General features: G+C 45.6%; 1 protein-coding gene across 2 annotated transcripts in view; it reads left to right on the forward strand.

Annotated features, from left to right (window-relative positions):
- Positions 1–1,267: 1,267 nt before the first annotated feature.
- Positions 1,268–27,808, forward strand: part of MGAT5 (alpha-1,6-mannosylglycoprotein 6-beta-N-acetylglucosaminyltransferase) — a 752,885-nt gene continuing 726,344 nt past the window's right edge. Inside the window, exon 1 of one of the 2 annotated variants that reach the window (XM_086957066.1) lies at positions 1,268–1,546. The gene's annotated coding sequence lies outside the window, so the exon portion shown is untranslated. The remainder of the gene's footprint in view (positions 1,547–27,808) is intronic. The other variant, XM_086957067.1, reaches the window with a different exon arrangement.

The following is a 27,808-nucleotide window of genomic DNA, read 5'->3' on the forward strand; positions in this document are numbered from 1 at the left end:
ATAGCACACTTACTTAATGTTGCTCTTTTCAGTCGAAAGTGCATGCAGAACCTTTCAATGGTGGTGGTTTTTATGCAGCAGTCGAAGTGCATTAAAAAAACATAAGGGAACTGTGATGCTTTGGACAATGGGGGCCGAGCAAGTAAGTGTGGGGGGGTCAAAGGCACGGCTAAAAAATTAAATATTCTGTAACTATTTTCAGTCTTACATCTTCAGGTATGTACATATAAAATAGCACACAGCTTAAATGTAAAATAAATGCAAGTTAATATAATCAGTGGGTAATGCACTATTGCACTTTATGAAACCTCTATTAGGTAATGCACTGTGGAGGTCTGGGTCTGTAATCAGACAGCCGGAATTGAATCCTGGTTGCAGCAGTGTAGAATAGTTATGGGTATAAGACAAGTTCCTGCATCACCAAGGGGGGGGCATGAGAGTATGTGCTATGCCCCTTTAAAAAGCACACACTTCACAGCTCAGCTGGTAACTCATTTCCAATGCCACTTAAAAAGAATAAATCTGTGTCAACAGCAAGTGTCACATTATTCCATTAATTAAAGTCAATGCTCCTGGACTCCCTTTATATTTGCTGATTGACCAATTGTGCACATTTACATTTTGTTCAGGTAAGCAGGACACATGGCAAGAAGGCCTGTTTAGCTGCCTACTTGCCTTCGGTTTCACCACCGGATACTCCCTGCCTTACACTGAAATTGAAATTCTTTATTGTATAGTTAATTAAAATTCACACAATATTCCAGTACATAAGATATATTGTAGCAACATGATATGCTTGTAAATATCTCAGTTTCAGAAATAAAAGTTAGTTTAAAGATCTACAACACCACCGTTTTGTTCAATAAATTAAAATCTAATTCATTTTTGCTATTTACAATGTTTTGAATGTTAAAAGACAGGGAGAGACGACTAAACAACGTTATGACCGGCATCACCTGCCTTACACTGCAGAAGCACTTTAGCTCTCGGAATTTTAAGAACGTTTATCTTTTCGCTGAAAGTAGGGGAAATATTTTCCTTACATTAAAAAAGTATGGGCCCGCCCACTTCAACTACTGTTAATATATGGGTCTGGAAAGATATTTACATCCTCTAAAGAAAGCACCACCCTGCCTCCTAAAGTCCATTGGAAAGTTCTCCTCACCTAACATGTCCGCCGCATTCAAGTTTACGGTCTAGTGTTTCTGTCTGAGTCCTTGTTGCTTATGGGATGCCCGCCCTCGCTAGTAGTCAGGCCTCTTGCAATGGGCGGGGGCAGCAGCGGCTGGGATGCAGAGCCTGTGCTGCTGCTGCGGCGGTGAGGGCGGTAGCAGTCTGCAGTTGTATCGCGCTAGTGGTGATTGTGCTGCTGGAGCGGGCTGACGGATTCTGCTAACGGGGCATGGCCGCCCATGTAATCCGGATTGTGCCATGACGGGGCCCTTGTTTTTCAAGACCTTGCTAAGGAGAGCGGCTGAAGGAGCACGGGACACTGAATCCTTCACTGGCAGCCATCAGGCTCTAACAGCGAGCGCAAGAATCACAGGTACTTCCACCCGTCACCAGTCGGATTGGGGGGGGGGGGGTTACCGCTTGCCACCCTCCTCTTTGTGACTACCTTCTTAAGCGCATTCCTCCTCCTATGTAGCGGGTTAGCCCGGATCCCTCCCCGAGTGTGCTCGTTCATCTCTGGCTTGCTGGGGGCAGACATGATTGCTTCTCGTGTGTCCACATGCCCAGTGATGCCTCCTGGCCTCCTCCATAATGGAAATGTTTCCAGGGATCCTTTACAGAGGTTGAACTGTTCTACTCGTGCAGGCCGGCCAGGGTGCTTGCCCTGTTTCTTTCAATTCCCTCTGGTGTCTATGAACTGTGAGTCAGGCAGCCCAGTACAGCGTGCGTTAGTTGCCCTTAACAGGTCCTTCCACTTTATTACATTTGACAGCCTGGTGCCTGTAATCCTCATCCCTTGTCATCACACTGGACCTGATAGACGGTGTTTTGTAATCATGACCTCTACCCATGACTGGCCATTCGCACCGAGCTTGTCTGTTGCACGAACAGTCCGTTTGATTGCTTTTTGCTCGTCACATTGTATCACCAGCTTGCAAGTGTCATCTTCCAATGACGGCGCCCCCAGACGGGATCTGTCAGCGTGACGTATTAAGCCGTGACCCCCTCACATTTCAGCCCATTCACACTAAATGTGAGCGGCCAGTAGTATATGCCTGGTTTCTCCAGTGTGTTTCCTTGCACTATACCTGTGTAAAGCATTCCCATACCCGCATGACCACTCCCAGTGGCCGTGCTTCGGAGTGAATCTGACAGTATGGTGCTACTAAGCGCCGCCACTCAGAGCAATTGTGCCTTTGTACAGGATACAGAGGTCAGTGCTTCTAAAGCATACCACCTCATACACACCCACACAATGACTGTTCCAACGCGCTGGGTTAGTCGTGCATGTCCTCATGATCTCTAACTGTGAATGTGCCTTTGCCCCAGATCTGGCAGCCTAAGCATGCCCCCCCCCCCCCCTTCATGCGTGTGTGCAGTCACGACCCGATTGGCTGGTGCTGGAAAGCATGGATCCCCATACATGTCCTTTCATCTTCCCAGTGAGTCTATACTCTGTTCAACACGTTGCCTGTAAACTATAGCAGCCCCCCCTCACACACCCCCCCAATCTGTTATCAGGTCTGGACCTGACACCATGGGGGTTCTATCTCGTACCTTTTTGTCTTGCTTTCTCCTTCACCTTGCCTGACTCCGTGGCGCTATAAATTGGACCTTCGCACAACTGTCCCGTCGTCTTGCACCTGCTGGCCTGTACACATCAATCAGTTTCCGCTTTCCTCATCTCCTTGCACTTACAGCCAATGGCCTATAGACGTGAATCCTCTCTCGTTTTGACCATTCGCCCTTTCTTTTGCGATCATGGTTTATATTCATCCAGTGGCCCTGACTGCTTGACCCTCCCAAAGACGACGTCCCCTCCTCTGTGAATGCAGAACGAACGCAATCCATGTTTTGCTTCAGACATCCATTAAACCGGGTTAATTTCACCTCAGACTTTGACAGGTAGTAGTAATGTCTATCATCTGGAGACAGAATTATGCGTCCATAGTCTAATGAAACAAGCACTTACACCGCCCTTCACGATTCATGTCTGCGTTCATTGTATGGACCTTTGTTTCGAGTCCGAGGTAGTAAGGTGTGCTCTCTATTAATATCTGTGCCGCTTGTACGTCCTATTATTTATTAAATGTTTGTGTTTATCTTAAAAAATAAAAAGACATCGAACTCCCGATCCCTTCGCCTCGTCCCGTGCTGTGTGCTGCTGTTCACCTCTGCATTTGGTTTTACACCCCCCCCCCCCCCCACCCCCCCCCCCTCGGCCACGGCCAGTGATCAGACCATCACTGCTGCATGATTCTTTTCTTCAGGGTGCCTCTCGGCCACCACCTTCCTGCCTATTGTACCGCTAACAGTCCGCATCCACTGCGCCTCGGTGCAGACATGAAAGAGCGGAGGACCCCATCATCACCAGCTCCCACATCATTTCTTGAGCCGGCCCCGCCCCCTCCACATGAAGCCATTCATCACGTGCGCCCATATTGCTCTGTGTCGAAATCTTTGGTGCTGCAGAGCTGTGAGCTAGCTCTGAAAAGTGCTGCTTTTTCTGCAACCTGTTCGCATTGCGCGTCTCCGATTTTGGGTGGTAACACGCTCTTCACCTCTCCCGCAGACCGGCCTTGTGTTAGCGTGTTTAATGATTGATTGTGATCACAGAGGTAACCACTACGACCAGAATGCTAATAGAAACATTTGGTCGAGTTTCAAGGGAGTGCGGAACCGCATTTCAGTTTTCTGATATTTATAGACAGTGAGGGCCTTTTTTACCGGTTGTTTCATCCGTATTCCTGGTAAAACAGAGCACCCTTTGTACGATTTCGATTTTGTTCAATAAGCTGTCTGAAAACATGTACCATATGAATTCATTGTTTTTTTTCTAAAACATGGCCTTGTGCAGTGAAGTAACTGCGCTGTCATTATGCAGACATTACTGACTTTTTATGACTTTTTCTCTTTGAGGAAGTTTATTCTTTGAAACAGAAAGCTCAACCCACTTGAAAATACTGTCTGTACATTGAGCTTTTGTGAATAGTAGGGGATATCTTTTTTTTAATGCTTGGATGTGTGTACCTGAATGGGTGTAGTCTAGTCTAGTCCTACAAACTGTACCTTGGCCATGATCCTAAGCTAACTGCTTTCTGGTTTAATTGGATTCGAATAACGTACAGCCCCGTGTTTTTTTTCTCATTCTTGAAAGCATGTGATCTTAACCAGAGCTGGTGATGCTGTTTGAACTAAGTCACTGTTGTTGGTGAGATGTCCACGTACTGCTGCCTGGGTTTTATGTAGTCCTGTTAAAAGAGAAAGCAGAAAGATTTGAGTGAAATCTCTCTCCTTTGTTTGTGCTTTATGAGTCTATATGTCCACTATTTTTAGATTCAGACGTAAATCACTGCAGTGCAGCGTCTTGGCTTTTGAGCATGGGGACTGTAGTAGGTGGTTGGGCCCCGTGCGATACAATATCTTCCATCTTTTGGGAAGCTCAGTACTTGTTAAAGTCCAGTCAACTTGCCGTCAATCACCTGCTGTCTTTTCGTTAGCACAGAGAGAGATTTGTTTTTAATCAGAAAATCACTGTTGGTATTTGTTTTCTGAAAGGTGTAATGTTACTTATTGTCTGTATCAGTTGCCAGTTACATGTTTTAATCTCTTTCCATTTAAGGTGCAGCCTGAACCTATCAATGTCCTTGAATGTGTCACTTCATTTGGCCCTTGAGACTGAGAGTAGGGATGTAGTTCCCCAGCCCCCTTTTTCACTCCCACTGTACTAGAGCTTAACACAGAACTGCTGAATTGTGACTGGTAATGGGATGTTCTGCCAATGCTGCTGACACTTGCTTTTAACATATCTTGGAGTTGCCACAGGGTTCCATGTTGCAGGACAGCTCTTGTCCATCCCCAGGCTTTCCTTCAAGAAATTATCACATAGATTTTTTCAGTTGGCTTTAGTTCTGCTTTATAGGCCCTGCTATAATACCTGCTGATGCCGAGGCTCAACAGTGGGTGCGATTTGAAAGCGTTCCACCAAGTCAAAAGGTCCTACACCCAGATGTCACCTGGTTGCTGCCTGTCGTATCAATGATGTGAATATGTGGTGTCAGGCACGCATTTCACTGGCATTCAGAGCCCTAAATAACGGATAAAGTGGGTTAGAACAATTGTTTCACTTGCTGACAGTATCGGCTGAGTATCCCATGAAGTATTTGAATCTGAAACAAACGCATGGGCCCGTTGCCATTTCTGACCCAAAGTCAGTGGCATAAGGACACTTGAGGAGGTTCCCCTGTAGGGTACGTGGAGGGACCTCTCTGAACAGGATCAGGAGCTCTCAGGCCAGGGTACTGTGCTGAGGGGGGGTGTGGGGTGCCTGAAGCTTGGGCCCCCCATGCTGCGAGGGCCTGTGATACGCCACTGCCCAAAGTTAAGCGCATTGGTGGATGCTGTGACAACATGCACTGCGGCTGCCTTGCATGTATGTATGCACTATAACTATAGCATGACCTACCTAAAAGGCATTTTAGCACTGTGCAGGATCAAAAAAGCGCCTACAGTCACTGAGTGGTAAGAGCTGTAGCTGGTTTGTGGACGATTAATGCTTCTGGTGTGTATATTTTTCTTTTTTTTAAAAGTGTGCCGTAAACTTTTTTCTGAACTGGAGTAGCGTTGGGGTGGTCCTGATGTATACAGTAAGGTGTTAAGGGTTCTGGGTGCATAGATGCATATTGCTCCGGGCATAGATGTCCAGGTTTTGATTTGAAGATGGCGTAACCCCAGTTTTCTTGCGTTGCTGTTAGTTAAATAGAACAAAACAAACCCACCCTTGAAAAACAGGCGTGCACGGCGAGGAGCAATTGAAGCTTGCTGTGCCTGTCACCACTCTACCTTAGTGTACATTTAATCTCCTAATCCTTTGACAGTTTACGTCACTGTGGTTACTGTAGATATTATTGGATGGGTGTCACTGAGGTCACGTGGCCCCATTCCATTCAGTTCACCCCAACAAGCCCCAATAAAGCACATTCATACATAGTTCAACACCAAATACAACTTCAGGAGTAATCACAAACTGTCACGTTGGAGAAAGAATTTAAGAGCTCGTGCTGCCCACAGCGTCACATACCTCTGACCTCTTTGTCACTCCACGTTTAGCCTCTAACCCAGAGTATTACTGCCCCCATGACCATCTTAAAGAAAGCCTACGCGAGCTTTTCATTCTGCACGCTGAAAAGGTTAATCCGGGGTCAGCGTTGGTCTTCAATTTGTTAACTATAGTGCCCTTGCTTCTAGCACGAGCTGCAGCCATGCCTTTGGGAAGGTGTAATCAGTAGCAGGACTACAATAAAACGGTTCCTGTTCGTGGGAAATACAGACTGATGCTAATCGTCAAATAAGGAAACAGCCTAAAAATAAGTAACTGGTAATGTGTGTTTATTGGCCCAGAAAGAGTTCTAGTGACGTGTATAACCTGCTTGACCATTTCCTGAGTATGTCGCTGCACCATATCGTGTATTGTGCACAAGTCTTTAGATTATGCACTCGCACACTGACGAGTTAAGGTTGTGCATATGATTTAGCAAAATGTCACAGCTTTACCCCCATCTGCAAATCTTTGTACTTTACTCGTTTTTACCTGCCACTTGTGTGTATAAATAATACTGTTAAACTGGCAGATGTGTGTTCTTCCTTCAGGTATGTATACATTTCATAGGTCACAAGTAGACATGTTAGAAAGTCGACTCCGCCTTTGCTGATTCAGTGGTGAATAATAGTGCTGGTCCTTGAGTTGGGGAGTACCGTTTTTTTTTAAAACTGTTTGTACGACTACAAAAAACATTCTTATTTAAAAATAATCTGATTCGAGATGATTTGGAATGTGGTAGAAGCTGAAAAGAGAGTAGTTTTTGTGCGTATAAACGGAGAAAGTGATAAATATGTAGAAGAACTTGTTCTACACATTCACTAACAGGGAAAGCTGCCGCGTTGTAACAATATTTTGTCTGTTTGAAGTTCAATGATACTTTCTTGTATTTTGGAAAAGTTTGTCCAAACTTTGGGGAGACGTTCTGATTCATTCCCGCATAGCACCTAGGAGACAGTTTTGTTGCCATTGCTTGTTCTTCCCCCACGAATTGAATAACATGCAAGACGGCTGCCAAGAAAATCTCCTATGAAGTTTTACTTTGGGAACTGGCTGAAAACATTTCCCACACTGCTAAGAATACCCATTGTCCCTACTTTTGTTTCGGGGAAGCAGCAGTACAATAGGCTGAATGTTAGAAGTAGAAAATTACTTTTTTTCTAATGTGTTTGTTTGCATGTCTGTTCAATCAGTCGGTAGAATTGAAACAAGTGCTCCGAATCTTTTTTCCTTGATCACTTCCTAATTGCTATAGAACAATTTTGCTGTGGGCTAAAAGTGCTCATGTAAGGCTCGTTGGCTGTGCTTTGTTTTAGATAAATCTTTATCATGAAATAGATTTGGTTTGTTCAGAAACTGTGCAAGGATTTGTTAGTTCCCAGCTGCAGTCTGGCACCTGGCGGGATTGTAAAACCTTACTTTGCCTTATGGTAATTCCTCCGCTGGGTCTGTTGCAGAATTGACATCTTTTCCCGTCATCGGTCGCTTTCTGTCAAACCTGCTTTTCTAGTCCCATTTCTCCAGGCTTTTAAGGCTGCTTGGTAGTTTTGTTTTGTTTGTTTGCTGATATAATGGAGTCTGTAAACGAATATATGCATTGCTTGATTTATTTTAAAAAGTGTGTATGTAGGTACACTGCACTTACCTCTCCTCATAAATGACCTTGGATCAAAATTACCAGGCAGCAGGATTCTTTTTTTCTTTTATTATTTTTGTGTATTTTCAAATGCTTCTGGTTCTCTTCCCCAGTCCTTTGTTCTGGTCTCATTGAAACATTCTTGTTCGACAACTTGCTATTGAAGCTCGTTATCTTTTCGCTGTCAAAGTTCACTGTAAACCCATAGTGCTTTTGCCTCCTTTCTGAAACCTGTTTTTCTTCTTTTCAGTTCTTTACTCTTCTGATACATATCTCTGTTCACGGGTTTTTGCACTATGCATATTAAAATATAAACAAAGTAATGGAGATCTCTTTTTGAGAAATGAAGTAAAATTCAGTGGAAAACATGTATAGAAATAAAATTTGGTTGACAATTAACCAGAACCGTTCACTTCCCCCAAAGAACAGTTAAGTAAAATGTGCACATTTGTGGGAAAAAATAAATATTTTAAAAAGAAAAAGTAATGAGCCCCATATAGTGAGTGATCATAGTTTTGCTACAGAAGTGGAAAAAGGCTTCAGACAAACCTAGTATCAGTGATGGTATTTTCACCTTGAGAAAACATAAGCATGCAAAAGTTAATTGTCTCCTTGTCCATCTTGCTCTCACAGCCCTCACGTCGCAGTTTACTCCAATCTTGCCGAACCTAACCACCAAACTTTACTTACTTTTCCATTCCAAGAATGCCCCCCTCCTACCTCTCCCTTCCTGGGAAGGACTTTCTGTTTTCTTAATTTGGCAGCCGGTTGTCGTCTTGGCTTCAGGTGTGTTTTATTTTTATTTTTCTAGGCCTGCTATAGTGGTTCCTTTTGTTTTGGTGGTTGCGCTCATATGCTGGGCGTAGGACAGCACAAGTAGTCTGTGGTATGCTAGGCTCTGGGGAAATAGGAGTGCTCTTTTTTAATGTTTCATATCACAATGTTTTCCTTCTTTTGCTTTTGGTCCGATGTTCTGGGTGCGTGGCACTCATGCGACATATCTGTGGGGGTTTTGGTATTTTTTCCTTGGAATCGTAGGGCACGCAGTTCCTGCCAGATTCCAAAATGGTGCCTCTGATCTGTTGAACAGGCTGTTCCAGTGCTTCCACCTGACATTCGTTACGACTGGAGGCGGCGTGTCCTGGGTTTCCAATCTGTTTTTATTTTAGCTTTCAGTGTTGGTTTTCCTTATGGCAGTTGCCTCGTTAGTCTGTTGGCGAGGACTGTGCCGGCTTAATTTCCATGTGTCTCCTGCCTTTGCCTAGGACCAGGTTGATGGCCCGGTCATGAGTGATTTAGAAGAAACCCTGGTGTTGGCTGGGCCATCTTCAGGGATTCTGATGTCCCCCCCCTACCCCCATGCCATTATTGCGGCTGCTGTGGATGCTGCTTTTTTGGGCTTGTGAGGGGGTGCCTCCTGCCAAGGTGTCTAGGATTGCCCCTCACATCAAAGGGGATGGGGCTGATGTGATGGGCCATTTTTTGTAGAGCACAAACCTGGCTGAAGTTCTGCAGAATGTGTGGGAGAATTTGGGCTTTGCAGTGGTCTCACCGGTTCCGGATGGGGAAGATTTTTTTTTTCCCCCAATATCGGCAGTCTGATCCAGACTCTTTGCCCTTGCATGCTTCCATTCGCAAGGTCCTAGTGAATGAATGGAAAGGTGTGGAGAAGCAGGCTTCCCCCTTTTTTTTCTGAAGCGTTACCTCTTGTATAACTTTTGGGAGGAGTTTCCCTCTTATGTAAAAATTGATAACATTATGGCTGGGTTGTCCTCTCGGGTAGTGGTTTCTGAGAAGGCTTTGCCTTTGGATTCAGTGGACAGGAAAGTGAAAGGGACTGTGAAGCGGGCCTATGCATCTTTGAACGTAGCTGTTCGGGCCAATGCCTACTCCAATTACGCCATTCAGTGCCTCCTAAAGAACTTAAATTGTTTTGCTGAAAAGTTGAGAGGGTACGGATTTTTCAGCATTGTTGGCTTTGATGGAGCAGCAGGTGTGCTTCCTTCCAGATGTCACACTTTATCATCTCTACGTTTCTGTAGCTGTTTCTAGTGCAGCAATTTGGATGCAGTCATGGAAGGCCAATGCTGCTCAGAAAGCGGACCCTCCGCAACTGCGTTTTACAGGTTCTAAGATGTTTGGCAGTGACTTGGAGGACATGATAAAAAAAAAAAAATCGATGGAAAATCGAACCCTGTTTACTCATGTTCATCTGACTTCCAGACACAGAGGTTTTTGGTTCCAGAAGACTTTTACCACTGGAGGCAAGACCTGCAACACCTGCCCTTAAGAGGTAGGGGTCGTGGCCAGGACCCCCCTCATGCCGTCAAGTCCCAGTACTCCTCCCGCTACTGCATCCTCTCCTGTCACTCCCAACGCATGACCGTTTCCTTCAAAATCGTGTCCCTACAGCCGATTATGCCATTCTTGCGGAGGGGTGAGTTCCTGGCTTCAATTGATCTCCTGAATGCGTGCCTACATGTCCTGGTGCATCCGTCCCAGCAGTGGTATCTTCGATTTGCGGTTCAGGGCAGCCACTTCAGTTCCGGGTCCTGCCGTTTGAGCTGGCCGCTACTCAGAGGATGTTCACCAAGCTCCTACCTCCTGTGGTGGGTATTTACATTATTAATGTATCCAGCTGTTTCTCTATTTGAACAACTGGATGATTGCCTCTTGTTCATTTTCTAAGGCCCAGTTTGAGGTTCGCAGGGTCACCACACTGTTGAAAGACTTTGGCTTCTTGATCAACTGGAAGTAGTCCCAGGTCGAGCCATCCCAGGATCTCATTTTCATCAGAGCATGCTTCCGGATGGACTTGGGTAGGTCGTGGTATCTGAGGAACATTGTATTCATCTACACTCTCATCCCATCTGTTCTCTCTCCTTCTTTGCCCCTTGGCCTCGTCCTGGACATGGCTTCAGTGTCAGGTGGAAATGTCCTCTACTTTAACTCAGGTTCCTTAGGGGAGGTTGCACCTACATGCCCTTGGTCAACCTCCCCTGGTGCATTGGGATCTGCTGTCCGAGTTGTAAGAGGCATCTATTCCTATGACACCTCCAATCCTTCACGTTCTCCTGTGATGGCTGGATCTTGCTCATCTAGGCAGGGCTTTCTCTTTGATTCCTCTGCCTGTCCTGTTACTCCCAACAGAAACCAGTGTGAAGGGTTGGGATATCACTCTGGGGATGACTCTGCTCTGGGGCAATGGGATCTGCTGGAGGCCAGTCAGTCTTCTAGTTGAAAGGAGTTGGCGGCTGTCTTGAAAGCTCTTCGTTTTTTTTCATCCCCTGCTGGTGGGTACCAGTGTGCAGGTCGCCCGCTCTTAACTGAACTGACAAGGGGGCATGTGTCCTTCTTTCTTTCTCCTTGCTCAGAAGATTTGCCTTTGGGCCAAGTCCCATCTCCTGGCTCTGTCCTCCGTGTATCTTCTGGGAAGGGAGAATGGACCTGCTGATGCTCCTGAGTTGGATGTTTTCCTCCTCCGTGATAGTGTCTGGATCGGGGGGGGGGGGGGGGGGGGGGGGTCTTTCGCTCCATCGAGTGCCAGTTCAGTTGCCCTTGGCTGACTCTGTTCGCCATCGAGGAGAATGTGCTTCCTCCCCACTTTTGTTGTCTGGTTCTATTCTCGAGGGCATGGGCAGTAGATCCCCTGGCGGTTCACTTTCCTCTGTCTCCTTCATTGATTGTCGCCAATTTGACTTCTCCCTCGGGTGATCCGGAAGGTAGTCCAGGACCGGGCGGAAGTTTATCTGGTTGCCCGCTTTGGTCACAGCGCCCTTGCTTTCCTTGTTTTCTCCGTCCGTCTGTCTGTCACTCCCCATTGGGTGTTACCAATCTTTACTTCTTTCCTGCATATGCCTCTTCTTCCTATGGACTCTATTCGCATATTGAAGCTGAAGGTTTGGCACTTGAACTGAAGTACCTCTTAGAGCAGGGTTGCACCATGGATGTGGCAGAGCTCATCCAGCAGTCTTGGCGGCTGTCTCCACTTAAGGCTTATGACCGCCACTGGTGGAAATTTTTTGTGTGGTGTCAGGATCAAGGGCTGGCTTCTCCCTGTGAGTCTCCTGCGGTTTTGGAGGCCCTTTGGAACGGTTTTCAGCACGATTTGGCTGTTTCTACCCTCAATGGTCAGTGGTTCATTGGTTTTGGGGGAAGTCAGTGCTGTTAGTTGCTCCTCTCGCAGTACAAAAGGGGGTGGTAATGGACGGAGCATCTGACCCAATCAAACACTCGCACCCAGTCAAAAGATTTGGGTTTAATCCATCACAGTTCTTTAGCCCACTCTGCCACCCCAGTTCAGACATGGCTATATGCAAATCAGTCTGACCCTGTGCCTCATGGGAATAGTCCAGCCCGAACTGCCAAGCCATGCCTTCCCTGGACCGGAAACAAGCTTCCGAGGACCGGTTTCTGGCATTCCAGCCGTCTTCAGCCCGGCTTGTTTGAATCCAGTGGCAAAGTGAGCAAGGGACTCACGTCTGAGCATACCCTGCCACTCTTATGGCGGCCAAAAGCGGTACAAAAGGGGGTGGTAATGGACGGAGCATCTGAACCAATCAAACACTCACACCCAGTCAAAAGATCTGGGTTTAATCCATCACCGTTCTTTAACCCACTCTGCCACCCCAGTTCAGACATGGCTATATGCAAATCAGTCTGACCCTGTGCCTCATGGGAACAGACCAGCCCGAACTGCCAAGCCATGCCTTCCCTGGACCGGAAACAAGCTTCCGAGGACCGGTTTCTGGCATTCCAGCCGTCTTCAGCCAGGCTTGATTGAATCCAGTGGCAAAGTGAGCAAGGGACTCACGTCTGAGCATACCCTGCCACACTTATGGCAGCCAAAAGCTGTACAAAAGAGGGTGGTAATGGACAGAGCATCTGAACCAATCAAGCACTCACACCCAGTCAAAAGATCTGGGTTTAATCCATCACAGGGAAGGCATGGCTTGGCAGTTCGGGCTGGACTGTTCCCATGAGGCACAGGGTCAGACTGATTTGCATATGGCCTTGTCTGAACTGGGGTGGTGTGGAGTGCAAGAAAATGATGGATATAGGCCCAGATCGTTTGCTGTGCAGTTGTTCTCTTAGACGGTCGGTGGTGCATTCCCCGGTGCAGCTGTGGGACTTGAATTTGGTTTTGCAGGGTGCTCCTTTTAAGCCGTTGGAATCCGCGGACTTCTGGTTTCTCTCTGCCAAAGTTGTCTTTCTGGTAGCCATCTGTTTGGGGAGGCGGGTTGGGGAAATTGGGAATTTGGTGTCCTCCCCTTCCCTACTTAGTTTTTTCCATACAAGGTGTTGCTTCGGCCTAGTCCAGCATTTCCTGCCAAGGCGGTGCCGTCTTTTCATTTGGATTCAGATATTGTTTTGCCCATCTTTTGTCCATCTCCTGTGACTGCTGAGGAGGTGCGTTTGCATTCACTGGACATCTATTGGGCTCTTTCTATTTATTTGTGATGCGCTGAGGAGTTCCGCAAGTCATATGCCTTGTTTGTCACCCATGGTTTGGCCCAGCTGGGTTGCAAGCTGTCCCTTTCTACCTTGTCCAATTGGATTAAGTTGTCCATTTCACATTCTTATTCCTTGGGCGGTCAGCCTGTCCCTGAGTCTTTCCTGGGTAGGTCTACTAGGGGTGTTTCGTCCTCCTGGGCGTTCTTTATTGGGGCTTCCATTCTGGACATTAGTTTTGCTTGGGCCCAGCTCCACACGTTCATGTTCCACTACAATTTGCACGTGAGTGGGGATGTCTCTTCTGATTTTGGTACATCTGTTTTGAGTTCTATCGTTTCTCCTGCGGTATGATTTCTGTATGCCTTGTGTCATGATACTTCCTCTGTTTTGCATTTTTTTGTTGTGTGGTTTGTGAGGAAATCAGTGGGGGGCTTGGGTACGTACTCCGACGTGAGGACTGAGAGGAAGACTGATGAGGATGTAATCCCCGGTTACTTACCAGTAATATTCAATACTCAGAGTCCATGTCTTCCTCGTCACAGTCTTGAATTCCCGCCAGCCTCTCCCTTTGTCCACTAATTTCGCTCTTACTTGGTTATTGCAGGAAGTCCTTTCCAGGAAGTGAGGTACTTTTACTCAGAGGGTACAGGGTCATCTTGGAATGGGTAGGGAAGTTAAGTTTGGTGGTTAGGTTCTGCATGAAGGGAGTAAACTCCAGTGTGAGGACTGTGACGAGGAATACTGACTCGGAGTAATGAATATTACCAGTAAGTAACCGGGCATTAGAAGAGTAATTGTCATAAATGAAAATTTTAATCTACTATCAGGGAAATGGTTTTATTGGATTTGTATTCTACAAATCTGTTTTTCTTTGAAATCACACATTGACATGGTTTTACAGAGCTTTGTTTATCTTGGCTCTCATTTATTGAAGCCTTTCTTTAACCTATGACCACTCTTCTTGTATCTACTCTGTCATCTGTCAAATTGAATAAGGATCAGTTTAGGCTCCCACAGAAGGCTTAAGCATCTTGATCTTCTTGGCTACTGTAGTGCTCTCCTTACACACACACACACACACACTTTCCTCTTTTACCTTCTTCTCATTTACCTTTTCCCTGGCAAAGTTGGCTCTGGGGTATTAGTCTAGAAAGCATGCACTTTAAAAGTAACCGTAAAAAAGTGCCCTTTTTAGTGCGATCACCCCCCCCCCCCACTCCTTCTAAACTGATTCTGCTCTTTTTTTTTTAACTCCGGAACTGGGACACTGCCACACAGGTCCCAGTGCATGTGCTCTGACCTCTACAGTTTGGCAAAACTGGCTAACTCCTAATTAGAAACCTTATTTTTTCCAATAAGGCCATAGTATTTGGTGCAGAAATGCACCAAGGGCATGAAAAGTTAAATGTCACTTAGGGACTACAGTTCACATTGTTCCATCTACTAGTTTGACAAAGAAAAACATGGCACCTGGTGTACTGTCTTAGTCTTAATTCTGCTGTGTAAAACATGCACTATGAACATTTTAACAGGTAAAAATCTCCCTTTTAAATATTAGTAAGTCAACCCCATGTAAGTCTTGTAGCCCGCAAGGTAGGGTGCATCATATTTAAAAGTAGGACATGTAGAAAATGAATGTTGCATGCCCTTACAGTGACAAGAGGTAAAAAGCTATTTTCACGTGGCCAGCATAGCTGTGTTATGTAGAAAACTAGTGCAGATTAAAATACCGTGAACTCTGGATTGGGACCAGCTAAAAAAACAAATTAAACCACTATTTCTAATAATTATTCAAAACCCAATTCAGTAGTGAAGTTGGCTTTTTAATAAAAATTAAGGAAAATAAACTTTTTGAAAGTCACCAATTACCTGCCTGACATTTCAGAAGGCTAATTTGCATTAGCTCTCCAGCTACTCCTGTAGGGTGGTCAGCCTTGATTGAGGTATGAAATTCCTCAGAGGAGCACACCAAAAGCTGGCATGACTGGGCGGAGATGACTCCTGAGCTCAATAAAATAATCAAGGTGGCGGGCTGTGCCCCTCCTGTTGACACCCCAGTGACAAATCCAGCATGAGAGGTCTGTTTAAAACGCATATTAAAGTTTTGCACATTTGGATGCCAGACAGTTCTTATTTATTCTCTGTCTCGTTGCTGAAGGAACCTGCTTTTGTGCTACCTGACTGATGTCTCTCCATTTAAGTGTGTACAGTGGCTGCTTCAAACTGGATTTTAGTGCTAGATCTGTGAGGATACTATGATTACCATAGTGTATTTCTCTACTCGCACCCCTAGCCTCAGAGCCCCTATTTAGTGCAGCTGAAAACCATACCATCCTGGATTTGCTTTGGCACATTGCATTTTTGGCCTCTTTTGAAGTATAGGAAGCAGAATCTACTGGAAAAGTAGGTAGGTCAGTGCCTGGGAGCCTTGACTCCATTGGCCAGAGAGGAACTAGGAGTGTCAATTGGTGTACCCCATCCGCAGGCTGATGGACTCTGCAAAGCTGGACCCTCACCCAGCCTTCTTCAGGCAACTGCTGGACTTGCGAAAGGATACCAGGCATACTGAACTTGCTGAGCTTGGCATCTGTGACCTGTGAGAAAGACCTGGGGGGGTTGGACTCGCTTCCACTTATGATCCTTGGCGATCTTTCTGTGCTTGAAGCTTAAGTGTGAGTCCCTGGGTGGCTCCAAAACCATTTTAAAAAGCAGAGAAAGATACTACTGTGAAGAATCCCAGCTAACCCGTGGCAACTGGTCCTTGGCTGAACTTTGTCATCCTCTGCCTGACACCAGGAGAACCTCTAACTGCTCTTTGTGAGGGCCTGTGCATATTGTACATGTACTCCTGTGGATGTTGGAGCACCAAAAGATGTTTAGAAACTTCTTCAAACCTTTTGCTCCAGAACTTCAAAAGGACTGACGGCGAAAAGTATTCAAACAGCAGTTCCATGGCATCTGATTGTTTTGAATTTCAGGTTTGTTTTGCGTGGAGAAGAGTTCCTCCTCACAACAAGCATTGGCATAGCCAATAGGTCTTGCTTTTGGGACCTTAAAAGTATTTAGTTATGCAGCACAATATCCTTGGTGCAACAACACCAACAGTTGCATGGCTAAACACTTACAAGGTCCCAAATGCGAGACCTATTGGCTATGCCAATGCTTGTTTTTATTGAAGTGAGAAGTCCTATGCAGGCAGCTACTGTTATGGAATGACTGCTGCCGATTTTGAAACATTCCCGACGAGTACCAGAGATGCAAGTGTTTTAAAGAGTGGTAAAGAAAGGAAGAACTCTGGATGAGATGACTAAGAGCTTGATGTTTGGGTTGATTTGGGGACCTCATAGGGGCTACCTGTCTTAAGAATAGGGATAGAACAGGCAGGATGAGGACGTAATGGGGATGTGAACAAGTGTGGAAGCTGGACAGTGTGAGATCGAGTTGATTTTGGAGACTACTAACAGCTAAAACACTAATGAAGATGCTCAAATGGGTTACAGTGGTGTGAGCTAGAAGAGTAAACATCTGTGCAGGTGAAACTGGTGTGGGGGTAGGAGTTTAAGGGAGGTGATGAGGTTTTAGCAGTAAATTTTGCAATCTTGACAGCTGACACAAGGCTATATTTACGGACTGTTCCTGTTTGTAGTCCTTATAACACCCAGAGTCAGATTTCTTCCCTCCTTGCAGAAGTGAGTGCAGTCGTGTCTTAGATGATAAAGAGTGGATAGCAGCTGGAGGAAGGCTGCAGATGAGGGGAGCTGGGGTCCTGGTATGTGTTGTATTAGTTGGAGTCAATGAATGGAGCCAAGTCACAATGAATTTGCTGCATGGATTCTGTCTGGTGACTTTGTTTGGCTACAGGTCACGGTCTGTGTTTCCGAGCCTTCTTGCTAAATATAAAAATAGGAATTATGTTTTATCGCTTTGAAAATCTGCATTATAGTGTCAAATTTTGACTTCATTTTACTTATGCGCATGAGGCCAGGCTTCGAGGAGGTAGGCGGTGAGAAGAAAAGCCAGCGAGCAGGGCAAGTGGTGAGGAAGGCTGTGAAGAAGGCAGTCTTTGAAGGGGCAGCATGAGGGGTGCCAGTTTATGACTGAGAGGGGGGGGTGCTGTGAGGAATGGGCAGTTACGAGGTCTGGGGCCGGGGTGCCGGCTGTGAGGTGTAAGGGCTATGCTAAAGCGGTCAGAGGTACGTCTGCTGTGGGCACGGCAGGTTCCGATATTGGCAGGCCGAGCTGGTTATGTGGGGGCTGTGAGGGTGGCGGGACGTGAACGGTGCACTGCGTTTGAGGAGGTAAGACTGTAAAAAGAGGCCAGGCAACAAACCGGGGTAGTGAGGAGGAAAAGCGGCAAGGGACCTGTCTGAGAGGAGGCTGATAGGCAGTGAGTGGCTGGGAGGGGGGGTGGGTTGTATGTGTGTGGGAGGGGGGCCGGGTTGTGTGTTGGAGGGGCGTTGGTCATGAGGAAATGCTAAGCAGGGAAGGGGGTTGCTACAGAGGAGGAGGACTGCGTGTTAGATTTCTGCAATGTGTGTAGTGTGAGAGTCTGATCTCGGCTAACACTGAAATTAAGAGAGAGAGAGAGAGAGAGCGCAAGGGGGTGAAGGAGCATGATTCACGCGCTGCCATCAAGCTGACGAGGAGGGAGGGGGAGAAGGGAATGGGTAGTGAGAGCAGAGAGCAATGGGGTGGAGAAGCAGGATTCACACGCTGTAAGGCTTAATGAGCCTTGAAAGACAGATGGTGGCTGCACACGCGCATAACCGCAAGCTTGAGGCCAGCAAAAGCGTGTGGTAGCACTTGGAAAACCCCCTTACTAAATGTCTTGCAGAGCAGCTCATGCGCTGGCTCAGGCGAGGCCTAAACACGATAACGTCCCTTTTCAGATTTAGATGTAGAAACCCCAACAGAGCAAATCTAATTGGTATATCCATATCATGCTACATCATGGTCTGCCTAAAACCACACCCAAGTTCTGGTCTACTGCAGTCCTTTGTCGACCATTGGCACTTTGTGATTAAATCTTTATAACCAATAACTTTGCTTTCCCTATTGGAATTTTCCTATTTTAGTGTTGTTTTGCTTCTTTTTCTCTAAATATGCCTTTTGTCGCCTATTGGCCCTTTGTCAATCATTGGCACTTTGTGCTCAAATCTTTAAAAATTAATATCTTCTAGGCCCCTTATTGGAATTTTGTCATTCTAGTGTCATTTTGCTTCCTTTTGTCTATTTCTATAAATTAGAGTGGTCTTTTTATTATGTTGGGTTTTCTAGTTCTTAACTGTTTTGGTACTTATGAATACTTTATACATTTTTGTTAAGTAAAGCTTGTCTGCTGTCATGAACTCGCCTGGTCTCAACTGTAGAGACAACACTGGATTTCATATCCCTCCAGAGGACAGCAAATGTCTAGGAATCAGAATCTTAGAACACACACTGTCCCAAGGGGGAGGTGGGTTGGAATAAAATAAAAAAAAGAGAGACTTGGGGTATTGGATCTTCTGTGTGGCTGTACGACACTGCGCAACAGGATTTGCAACTTCTGAGATCCTCCACGTTAGCGAGGTAGATGTGCCCGGGACCAGAACCTCTGTTTTTGCGATGACGCTATGCATTGGAAATAACAAGAGGGGGTAGTTACCAGCCGTACACTAACAAGTCTCTACATACAATGAATATGCATTAAATTCAATGACACTAATTTACAGGTTTCATCAGCAGCTCTGCATGAGAGCAGAATAACCAAAATTATAGATTGGAATGTGGCACTCCTAGGATTAACTTGAATACAGATTTAGGTGCAAGGTCCATACATCTATCAAAGACTCTGAAGGGCTTTCTCTAGGCACTACTGTTCATCAGCGAAACTCAGAGCTCAAGTGTTAGATCCATGCGCAGTACAGTTCTAGCGCCAAGGTTATAGGCAGGGTCTGGAGGATAAATGCACAAGAGGCACTGGGGTAAATCACAGAGAGGACATGGAGGAAAAGTCTATAGTCTTTGAAGAGGGGGATACTCTGTCCTGTTCACTACTGTAGGAGGTTTAGTGTGTTCTAACCTGATATCAAGCACTTAGCTGAGTTCTTCCACTTGACTAAAGTTTGAGGACGATTTTGAGGCTTTCAATCTGGGAGTTGCAGAGGGGACCTGGGAAAGCTGTGCAGGAGGGAGCAAGGAGGAAGACCTCAAGGGAGCGGGTGCCACAGGAACCACTGGTTTTGATGAACTTTAAGGCAGGCAGGATTCTTTAGGTGAGTGGGACAGGTGAAGCTTTATGTATTACCCGTTATATAAATGTGTAAAGGCATGTTTTGAAACGATAACAAGTTGCCACTGGCCATGCCTGCACACCACTTAATCACTCTCCTACTTCTCACATGTATCTCACTCGTTGCCAAAATGACTAGGTATTAATGACACTAAAACCTTGGTCCCGAAAACATGGTATCCAAAACCATTGGTTTGATCCAAAACTACCTATAGGCTCAACCACATTCTGGAACTATCCAAGTCATGTTTCTGTCTCCCCCATCTTCCTATCCCGCTGTGCATCAAAAGGATAACAGGGCAAGCGTATGCCACAGTATTTGCCTGTGGCTTTATCTCTATATTGAGTGAGCACTCACGTGGAATTCAGAATTACATTAAAACAACTTTGACAACTCTACATTTTCTATCATTCTATCACCTTTCCTCTTACTGTTTCTATGTCTATTGTAGAGCATATTCCTTTCTTTCGTAAGTATTTGTGGCTTGTTCATACATGTCTGCCACTTAAATTTGGTTTGTCAATTTTATTTTGATGGATGGCAAAACAATTTTAGTATGTAACTGTTTCTGCCACCTTCCTCTCCTCTCACCTTTGTGATATTTCACTATCAAGTCTATGTTTAAGGTTTTCTAAGTGGGTACAGTTCACTGTTCGATTAGGGCTATTAAGATAGTTAATTGTGCTAAACACACTGCCGGGGTCCTGCTTGTCACAGATTCAAAATATGTTACGGGCGATAAAGCCTTCCATTATGTTGAAAATATTTTCATATGAAATGATTCAAATGCCATTAAATTTGTAATTTATGTTTAGTGTTAAATAGTCTGTATTATTCGCAAGTAGCAGTAACAGCTTTGGCATTTTCCACAGTTGCTCTGTCACTTCAAACCAGCACCGAGTTGAAAGTACTTCTGTTTGCCCCGAACAGCGATTGTAGGTCTTTCCATCCATGTTGTAGTGCATGCTTCTCTGAAGAGTAGTTCGTGAGCTACTGGTAGCTCTCCTATGTGCAGCCCAGCCTACTAAGTTAGATGCTTTTGCTTGAATTAACTAACATAAAACTTCATAAATAAATAAATATGTATACCAAAATCGAAAAGGGTGTATTGACTATGAAATAGCTGATGTTTGGAGAAACATGTTTGAGCTTTTATGGTATATTTAAAGATGAAATTTGAGTTATAAATCATGTAGCACCGAGGAGGCATTATTTCCCATATTATAACCTTAGTGCCCTGGGCATTGCAGCTAGGGCTGGTATGTATTAGCCATGTAGAGGCATTCCAAGTGGATGAGCCTCTTTTTAGGTTTCGGCTAGCGTAAGCTGCGCACATGCACAGTCTCGCTGGTGAGATTGAATGACTTGGAGTAAGTTTCACTAGCTAGGTTCAGCCCTGCCCCTCTTTTCCATTGGCTCGCGTCACCGTTCATGCTAAACTGTGGCAGCCATTGGAAAAGCGGTCCCAGTAACGTACTCTTTTCTCTTTTCGTCCCGTCCCTTTCAGAATGGCTTCCTTGACTTACTGCTGAGGTAAAAGGTTTCTTACCTTCTTTATGGGGAAGGTTTCTTATCTTCTTTATGGGGCGAAACAGATGGCCCCATAAAGAAGATAATAAACCGTTTACTCCAGCAGTAAGCCGGGCTCTAAAAGAGACAACAGCACGTCGCGGCGAGCTACTTTGGCTATAATCGCGGCACCCACGCTTTACTTTTAATTTTTCAAGTAAAGCGCGGGTGCCGCGGCTGTCTGGTGTGTGCTTGTTTTTTAAGGAGGGGGGGAATCTTAGAGTTATGTGTCCCATCGGTGACCTCAGTGTCCTCGCAGCTCAGGGTGTGCTTAGTGTGTTATGTCATTTATGAATGTTCATGAATGCTATTCCTTGTGCGCAGCGCCCCCCGCAGTCTCTTTAATCCGAGCGAGATCCAACCCTCTGCTGGCTGCACATTTCGCTAGACTTGCTCGGCGTCGTGACTCCCATGTGAGAGCAGCTCCTAGTAAACACTCCCTGCAGCTCATCCATGGCTGCCCAGTGGTAAGCTGCAGCGAAGCGGGCTGGCATCCCTGTGCTTCCCACCTTGCAGGTTTCGTTGGACGATCATTGACGGCCATGCCTGTCCTCTGCAAGGTGGTCCTCTGATTGTAGCCTGATAGCTCACACATTCAAAGGAGGACCGCGTTTGGGTTTCTGGATTCACAAAAGGCAAAAGCTGGAATATTTTCAGGATGTAGATACAGGTTCGAACCATTGATGGCAAAGAGACGCATTCTATAGACGACTTGACCCGTCTCACCAAGATGAGTCTGAGGATCAAGATCCAGGAGACCTTCAATGTAAACCCAGACCGGCAGTGGCTCTTCTACCGGGGAAAGCAGGTAAACAATGCCTGCCGACGCAAAAATATCTTTTTTATGCAGGATCTCCGAAGCACCTTCTTTTTAACACTATCGCCCCCGACATGGTGAGGGTGGTCGTCCACATAAATGCCCACCGCAGACATGTACGTTTGTGTGTGTGTGGTGTTAGTGTACAATTACATGCAGCCCTCACATGTACTGCGGTTGTAAATCTGACATGCTAACATCGCGTGCGTCAACGCTCTTGGCAGCTGGAGGGAAGGTTGTTAATGGGGGTACCCCTGCCAGAGTGGTAGCATCGATGCCACTGCAGCAAAGGTCACCTGCCGTGGCCTCTCCTTCTGTGCCCTCTCCCACTTGCATGTGCCTCCTCGCCGATCTCGCTAGCCACATCTGCCCTTCCTGACGGCTTCTCACTCTCAATGCCCTTGTTTCCCCGCCTCTCTCTCTCCCCTTCTGAGCCCCCTGTACGTGTAGCGCTCTCCCCTTGCTTCCTTCACCCCTCTCTATCTTGTTCCACTTCTGATCCCGTGTGCACATCTCCCTCCTGCTGCCCTGGTTTCCATCTCGCCCTCTATTCTGCTCCACGTCCGACCCTGTGTGTGCGTGTGTGTGTACGTCTCCCTCCCCTAGGTTATGTCTCCCCCTCGCAATCTTGCTCACCGCCTGGCCCCCATATGTGTTTGTCTCCCCCTCACTTTCTTCCCCCACTTCTGGACTCCTGTGTATCTCTCTCTGCCCTGTCTCTCTCTCCCCTTCTGACCTCCATGCATTTCTCTCTCTGCCCTTTTTTCCTTCTCTCTCTCGCTCGTTCCACTTATAATCATTGTGTGTGTCTCCCTGCCCTTGTATCCATCTCCCCCTCTCTTTCACCCCCTTCTGACCTCCAGGGGTGTCTCTCTCCTTCTGCCCTTGTTTCCTTCTCCCCCTCTCTATCTCGTCCCACTTATGACCCCTTGTATATATCTCCCTCCTGCTGCCCTGGTTTCCATCTCACCCTCTATTCCACTCCACTTCTATGTGTGTATACTTCTCTCTCCTCTAGGTTCCGTCTCCCCTCCCTCAACGCCTGACCCCGTGTGCCACTCTCTTCCTCTGCCTTGTTTCCGTCTCCCCTCGCTCTCTCAACGCCTGACACCCCGTGTGTCACCCTCCCCCTCTGCCTTGTTTCCGTCTCCCCACCCCCGCTCTCACCCTTCACTTCTTCACTTTGCTTGTTTAAAGAGTCAGAGGCACGCCAGTGTCTATAACCGAGGTCACCAGTCAGCCAATTAGACTTGGGAGACCAGATCTTATGTTCCCACTTCTTAGCCCATCTACCCTTACAGTTATATTAAGTTCTTTCTTGGTTATATATCATCTCAACCATGCCTGAAACGTAGCGGGCTCTGGATCTTTCCAACTTGTTGCAATTAATGACCTAGCAACTGCAACAGAAATGAAAATAAAGTGAATCTGAATCTAGTCTAATCTGCTGTTATTGTCATACCCAAGTATCATCATTAGTGGGCCGACACAAATCTTTCTATCAAACAATTTCCCCCAAAGTATCTCCAACCCGTTTTTCAAGGGCTGTAACTTATCACAGCGATAGAACATGAACTCAGTGGGGCCGCCCCAGCACCTAGGGCACTTATCAGCTTCTGTTTTGCCCCACCAAAATAGGATAGCCGGTTCAAATGCAAATTAAATTTTGTCTTATAATGTTGGGCTTTCAAGTTAGCTGAGAGTAAGATCTTTGATGCTAGTCCAAGTGAAATACATAGATCTGTGTCTCCTTCTCCAGTTTCTTAGCCCAATTTGTTTAGTCTTTTCAAGATCGACTGGCATACTGTCCAATAAAATCTTATAAATATGCCTTATCCTACAGTCAGTCCAATTGATCACGTCTAAAAGGGGGATTTTATCTAGGTAAAACATGTCTGCCCTGAGCTGGTTATAAAATTCCTTTAACTGTAAATATTTAAAGTAGAGCTGGCGGCTTTCCAAAATCCTGCGACAGATCTAACAAGCATTAAAAAATGCAATAGGTCTCGCCATTTATTAAGGTAAAGCCATTTGCTTTGCTATACAATAGCATTAGCAAACAAATGACTTTAACTTAACCAAAGGCGAGACCTGTTGCATTTTCAATGCTGGTTTATTACTGCTGACAACCCTTCCTGATGCACTGAGGTGAACACTGCTTACACAAGGTGGGCGCTAACGTAATCTTGTCTTAGGTGCTCACAATACAACACAAATATTATTAGTAGCTCGGATGATTATTATTGAACATAAGTAGCTCTTATTACAGAAAAGGTTGGAGGCCCCTGGCGTAGTGGCACCTGCATTAATGGTTTTGTCGTTTCCTACTTCTCTGCAGATTAAAAGGGCCAAAACATTGATAAGTAGGATTGAACCAGTCATCGTTATAAATAAATGAAAGCTTGAGTGACCGGAGAGATGTTGCACTGTCAACATTAGGTGAGTGCCAGCTGGGTGATGGAGATGGGTTCTCACTGGCATTATTATATTAATGCTAATGGAAAAGATCTAGGATCCACCAGGTACCAGGTGGCTTCTTTCTATAGTACTTTTATTGTAAATGGATTATGGCAGCTGAGGGCATGGTGCACACTTCTGTCTGATAGCTGCTTAGTATTTCATAGGAATATTTGATTTCTTGTGATAAAGTTGTGCATGCTATACTTGATAAAACTATCATACCAGTAATTTGCAAGGGTTTTAAGCCGTGACACAAAAATTCTAAGCAACAATCTCAAAGCAGTACCATTATTTTCAAATTTGCAGGCAATGTATTTGTATTTTTTTACTTTGACCCTTTATGACGCCTCTTTTCACATTACCAATTGTTGCCTATTTTTGCTTTGGTTCCGGAACATTTTCATTTTTTTGGCAAATTTTTTCCTTGTGGTTCTTGATTAAGAAAGAACACACTGCTTCATTTACCTCTCCTACAGAAGCTTCCCAAAGCCACACAGATGGTCACAATTGGGGTAATCATTCAGGCTGATTCTATTCCAGCTTGTATTTGGGACCGGATACAGTAGCTCCATGTTTCAGATGTGAATACTAATTTTGAGACTTCTGACCAATCACTAGTCCTAGTCCCCGTTAATGTATATTACAACATGAAGGCAAAGTGAACAAGCATTTGCAATGCAATAGGTCTCGCATTACTAAAAGTGTAAGCTATTGGTGTTGCATGATTATTTGCAACGCCAATAGCTCAAAATGTCAGTAATGCAAGACCTATTGCATTGCAAATGCTTGTTTAGCATTGGTCTTTCGTTACTGACGATTGCTCGGACTAAACTGACAAGCGTTGGAAATGCAACTGGTCTGGATCTGCCCACAGTACACATGCGCTCTTGGACTAGGCATCAATCTCCAACCAGTAAAACACCACCCAAAAACTTCAACGTGATTATCCACTATTAAAAGCTTAATTGCACACTAATTTTCTTATCTCACTCCCTCAACATAACCACTCGATGTCACGACCCCTAAAAGGTTGAGAGGCTAATATGCCAAAACGACAGCTCCCAAAATGCATCCTGCCAATGACAAAGCAATGGTTCTTGATGACATGGTGTCAGGCATTTGGTAAAACTAGATGGTTGTTCTACGAAGACAGGACTGAGGGCCATGGGTCACAAATAATAGAGCACGGGCATAAACGGAAATGAAGAAGGGCTTGGCTCTATAGAAATCGATGGAGTCCGTAGACACTACAGAGCGGGGGGACTTCATAAAACAAGTTAACTAGTTCAATTTGAAAGTGCCGTGAGCCTGCCGCGCTCTCGGTGTGGTCTTACATGAGGGGGCACAGTATGTTAAGTATTCAAAGTCTCATTAGGAGTCAAGTTAATAAAAAAGGCTAGGTGTGCAGAAAGAAGGTCTTTGTGAAAGTGTGCTGAAAATAAACACAAGAATTGGCCGCCATTTCTCAAGCAGCAGCCCCACTGCTGAAGCGCGAGTGCGGAGCTGGTTAGTTCAAATTCAAGAGAGCCTGCTGTGAGGGAAAAAAGTCCCAGCCGCCATTGTTTTAATTGCGCCCGTGTTAGGAGTGTCCTACAAAAGCGGGTGTCTGCTGTGGAAGAAAAAAAGCCGCGGCCTCCATTGTTTGTATGCGCTGTGCTTTGCTGAAACATGAAACACAGCGGGCGATGAGGAGCTGACCGCAGAGAGAGAGTTTAAAAGCATCCCTCCGCCCCCCAGCAATGTGAAGCAGAGAGCTGAAAAGCGGTCTGTTGCAGGAAAGCACTTACTGTGTACAATAGGATAAAGTCATTTAAAACAAGCATTGGCATAGCCAATAGGTCTCGCTTTTGGGACCGTATAAGTATTTAGTTTTGCAGCACAATATCCTTAGTGCAACAACATCAATTGTTGCATCGCTAAACGCTTTTGGGACCGTATAAGTATTTCGTTTTGCAGCACAATATCCTTAGTGCAACAACATCAATTGTTGCATGGCTAAACACTTATAAGGTCCCAAATGCGAGACCTATTGGCTATGCCAATGCTTGTTTTTTATAGTGCTGGCTCCAATAGCTCTTCCGCAGTAGTACAGATAATAACGTGACTGAAGCACCACATGTAACCGCATTCGAGACCCCTTATGCAGATAGCACAACATGAGCATTCAAATGATTATGCTCAAGCAAACCGCATTCATGTCAGCATAGACATATCCAGAGTTTGAGGGCAGTGGTGCATGTGCACAAGAATATATACAAGCATGAGTTGCGATGGTCCCTCTCTTCAGTGTCAGACTTTCTCAGCCTGCATCCAAGGAAGCAGCGGCTTGGACAAGCAGTAAGAGTATAGAAAGGTGACCTAAATGTTTCAGGTAAGAATGTAGACCATCATACACATTGCATATGCACCATTCCATCAAATACTGCCTTTGGGGCTAAGAGGGGCGGGTGCATACACAGCAGTATTACGCTAAAAGACGTCTTAGCCGGTATTCAACAGTCACTGCTACTTCAACACGACAGATCTAAGACTAGGCAACCATACTTAAACAGTAGGCTGCTACTTTTAACAGATTTTACAAGCCAAGACTATGGCTTTTCAGGCCTTTGCTGCCTCACCTTTGAGATCCAATCACAAATTGTGTTCCACAAACCTATGCTCATCTGCAGCTGTTGGAGAATGGCCTAGATCATAGCTCAGCTGAGTTGATTGCGACAGAAGACTTAGGGCCAGTTAAATTGGACTCGGCTTGGGAGCCCACCTCTGCCATAAATTGGACTCTCTGGGGCAGGGACGCTATGTATTTGGGCCGGCCTTGCTGAGCTCTCAAGCAATAATCACCTCACTCAATAAGCAACTATCTTGCAGGCCTGCCATGCACCATCAGTCACTGGGTCTATATGGCACCAAAATAAAGCACAGCTAATGAGAACAGCCAGCTCCTTAGGAAGCTGCTGCTCAAGCAGTCAGACACCTGGTGTGGGTCCACGCTGCAATGAAGTCTTCATAAATGTTTGAGACGGCTTTCTTTCTTTCACACCAGTCCCTGAATATGGTTTGTGGATAAACTACTTCAGGACCAGAAGAAATGTTTAGACCAAAGACAAGATGCTGGGTAGCAAAAGACCGAATGAGGAGAGAATCTGGGTGAAAGGAGCAGTGGAAAGGCCGAGAGAACCCATGTTGGACCAAGGGGGCCTGGGGAAGTCACGTTCAGAGGTGAAGCAATTTGAAGCTTTCCTTAACAAGCATTTACATTGCAATGGTCTCTGCATTGTTAAAGGTAGAGCTATTGGCATTGCTCATGACATTATTTTTATTTTATGTTT

The sequence above is a fragment of the Lissotriton vulgaris genome, chromosome 2_1 (genome assembly GCF_964263255.1).
Source record: "Lissotriton vulgaris chromosome 2_1, aLisVul1.2, whole genome shotgun sequence".
NCBI classification, from domain to species: domain Eukaryota; kingdom Metazoa; phylum Chordata; class Amphibia; order Caudata; family Salamandridae; genus Lissotriton; species Lissotriton vulgaris.